The 3870-nt window shown below is 36.5% G+C and overlaps 1 long non-coding RNA gene across 2 annotated transcripts; it reads left to right on the forward strand.

The window, feature by feature from the left end:
• The first annotated feature begins 37 nt into the window (after positions 1–37).
• On the forward strand, positions 38–1766 carry LOC134336019 (uncharacterized). 2 transcript variants are annotated; one of them, XR_010015680.1, is made up of 4 exons: positions 38–127; positions 1042–1073; positions 1233–1346; positions 1440–1766. It is a non-coding gene; the product is annotated as an uncharacterized LOC134336019 (long non-coding RNA). The 2 variants fall into 2 exon arrangements; XR_010015679.1 differs by having other exon boundaries at positions 1233–1766.
• Positions 1767–3870: the final 2104 nt, after the last annotated feature.

Genomic DNA, 3870 nt, shown 5'->3' on the forward strand with positions numbered 1-3870 from the left:
CAAGAGCAAAAGTTAGATCGTTAAACAGGGGAGGAACCAAGATTCAGCTTTAACACCGAGTCAAGTGAGCAGCAACGGAGTCAAATAACAATGACTGGCCAGTGCTAATATTATTCTGAAATATCTGGTAAGTGCACACGTTTCTGCAGAGAATTGTAGTCTGACAATACTTAATTAATTGTTGCTCGTTTAACCACTATAAAACATTTAAACTTGGCGGTGATCATGGAGTTTGTTATGTTTTGAACATGATCATTCTGTCTCTGCTTCTAGAACTGAAATCACCCAGCTTGATCAGCTTAAAGTGGTTAGGATAGTTAACCAGCTAGAACAAACGTTGGTTGACTAGAATATTATATAAGCTGTCATAACTAGTTTGCGTTATCTGGTTATGTTATACTGTTTTCCGTGTTTAAGGAAGGTTTCTTCAGGATGAGTCGACTCAAAGAACCGACTCTTTGAATCGGTTCTTTGAGTCGACTCCCCCCGTCGTATTTTACCACATAATAAAGACTCTATTTACTAAGAAAAGGATGAAAAACTGGTCTGAAAACGGACTCACTAAGCTGCTAAATTTCTTCCATACACGTTTAAAAAGAATATATAATGTGAATCCAAAACTACAGTCGGTACAGTTTAACACCGAGGTTCTTTAGCTTGTGACACATGGAGCTACTCCAAAATACCAATGATTCCTTAATATTAATGGGTTTTTGCTGCCTGATAAACTGGTTGCTGTTTCCTATTGTGACAATAAAGGTCTTTGATTGTCTTTCATGAGGTTTGCATCCTTGATGTCATTGATAATGATACCAAATGTGAAAAGCTTAAAATTCTGTTTTAAAATAAAAAAAATCAACCCTGCATCATACCCTACCACATTATAAAGACTCTGTTTTCTTTTAAATAAGATGTATAAAGTATAAAATGACTGGGTGGTGCACTACAGCATACTGGCAGTCTCTTCAGCCTATTTATAGTTACTTTACCATATTTACATTTCGTCCTGATATTACTAAATATTTACTTTTTTCTATTCAGGGTCGTGGTGGGTTCGAGTCAATGGCCAAAAGGTAGGAAACACCCTGGACAGGTTGCCAGTCCATCACAGCCAAAACACCAGTCATGTCATTACTAGTTTTAATACTATAAAACACATTATGAGGTTTTAAGCACAAGATTTCCGGTAGTGTGACAGATCAGTATATTTGTATTTTATTTATTTGTTGCAGGTGTATTTAGGTTGTGGATCAAGGTCTAAAACCCAAGACCTTTTGTTTTGAACACACTGAAATGACAATCTGTACAGCACACAAAGAGGACACGATGCTCGGACATGATGCTCGGTACACTTAATCATTAGTTCCCAGCATTTCCACATACTGGACCTGCAGACAGTACAGTGCTTATTCAGGAAATATTTACTTTTTTCTATTCAGGGTTGTGGTGGGTTCGAGTCAATGGCCAAAACGTAGGAAACACCGTGGACAGGTTGCCAGTCCATCACAGCCAAAATACCAATGATTCCTTAATATTAATGGGTTTTTGCTGCCTGATAAACTGGTTGTTGTTTCCCATTGTGACAAAAAGGGCTTTGAAACATGTTTTACCAAATTATTTCTTATGACTATGATTGTCTTTCATGAGGTTTGCATCCTTGATGTCACTGATAATGATACTAAATGTGAAAAGCTTAAAATTCTGTTTTAAAATAAAAAAAACCCTGTGTCGTACCTTACCACATAATAAAGACTCCAGTAGTGTGACAGATCTGTATATTTTTATTTTTATTTTATTTACTTATTGCAGGTGTAATTAGGTTGTGGATCAAGGTCTAAAACATAAGACTTTTTGTTTTAAACACACTAAAATGACGATCTGTACAGCACACAAAGAAGACATGATGCTTGGCACACTGTTAATCATCAGTTCCCAGCAGTTCCACATACTGGACCTGCACACAGTACAGTGCTTATTCAGGACACAATCAGAGCTGGCAAAATGGAAAACAGACCTTTGTCCTGCACTAGACTGACTTCTAAAAAATGAATGAATATAGGAGGCAGGATTAAGGGTTTAAAGTCATGGTGCTGACTCAGAGGCCGAGTTCTTTATCTCAGTTTCCTAAGCTGTGATACAGTCTGAGTTTCATGATCCAGCACTTTTACTATTACTATTACTGCTGTTTACCTGCATGAATCAGATCCTCAAATAGAATCATTCGGTTTCCCTCTCAGGTAATGTAATACAGCCGGACAAGTTCATCCAAATTTACTATGATGGGAAACATTACATATAAATAATTCTGCATCACTGGATCTACTGATACTGAGCCTGTCTGATCTCACGCTACAACATTAAACCAAAACTGAAACCTCGGAAAGCTTGTCAACGTCAGATCCATTTACACGCCATCTTTTTTTAAATAGCAATAAGATTTGTTTATATATTTTATTTATATCTTCATGTCCCTTGACCTTGAGCTTGGAGCTGATCAGTATCACTGTTGATGCATTTTATCGATGTTTATTTATGTTTATTGAAATATTTATATTAACATATTAACATTATATTATACTGTATATTATTATATTTTTAGTGTTCTAGGACTCTTGGAAACCACAGTGGGTGCCATTACTTTTGAAAAGGAAAAAACTTTAAACAGTGAGTAATCTACTCACGTGTAAGTTATTCATACGTCACAAAAGATACCGGAAAAAAATTTAAAGAATGGCAGACGTCTCTAGTCTCAGTGTTCGAGTCCACAGTACAAAACAGACTATATAAACCAAATGAGAGAGGCCAGCTCCTGTCTTTTCTGTCTTTCCCCGGTTGGATATTATGCTGTGGTATTCTGGTTTTACATGTGGCGTGCAGGTTTTAAGGCACAGTTCATTCCTGAAAACAATCAGTGTGTGATATAAAGCAGTTCTGCAAAGAAATTTCTTTCATAAGTAAATTACTATTTTTGAAAATGTGTCACTCACGGTCCTTAATAATGTTCTGAAAATATTTAATAACAGAAGAAAACAGAACTTCTACTTTTATTATCTTTTCCATGTGCTATCCACAAGGATTATTTTACACAGATGATTATTCAGTGTAGATGGAATCTCATCTGTTTATCACCAGTGAAAGATTCTGTCTCACCAGAGCAAACTTATTGATTGACGGTCAAAGGACCTCGCAGATGAACGTTGCCCGCTGAAAGCGAAGTCAAGGCCATGTTTTTATTACAATGGGGCCAGGAAGGCCAGATCGGTGTTGTGTAAGCCTAATTACAGCATGCTGATACTCAGTAACAGAACAACCTTGAGTCTGATATTGCATTAATACAATTTTGTTCTTTCTTTAATTGTTTCTATTACTCCGCGAACACAAACAGTCCTGCACACATTTTAGCTCCTACTTTGGTTAGTTTGGTCTACACCTTACCGCCGGCCAGTTACCTCCTACCATATAGTTTACATTTATTTGTACATTTCCATTTTCTGAGTCTGTTATCAGTCACTTTGGTAGCGTGTATGATTCTGATGGGTCAGTACAGTCAGACAGTAGGTTGCTCCCTTGTTTGCCTCCCCTTCATCTTTATTTGTGGAAAATCGGTTGCTATTGCGGTGCAGTCTGAGCAGTAACAAACGTTAATTGATCTAATTAATGGTTATTATGCCTGGAAAGCGGAGTAATACATATAGTAAAAATTCCCAATGCGGTTAAAAGGCACCCAGAGTTATGCAAATAGTAGTAAAAAGTGTTAAAGTGTCTGAACTTTTGCACATGCCACAATAACTCTTCAATTTTGTTTTTTAAATATTAAGTAATTGTGATTTTATTTCATCATTTGTTGCACATGTTGATGTCTTTTAATAT

The sequence above is a fragment of the Trichomycterus rosablanca genome, chromosome 22 (genome assembly GCF_030014385.1).
Source record: "Trichomycterus rosablanca isolate fTriRos1 chromosome 22, fTriRos1.hap1, whole genome shotgun sequence".
Taxonomy (NCBI): domain Eukaryota; kingdom Metazoa; phylum Chordata; class Actinopteri; order Siluriformes; family Trichomycteridae; genus Trichomycterus; species Trichomycterus rosablanca.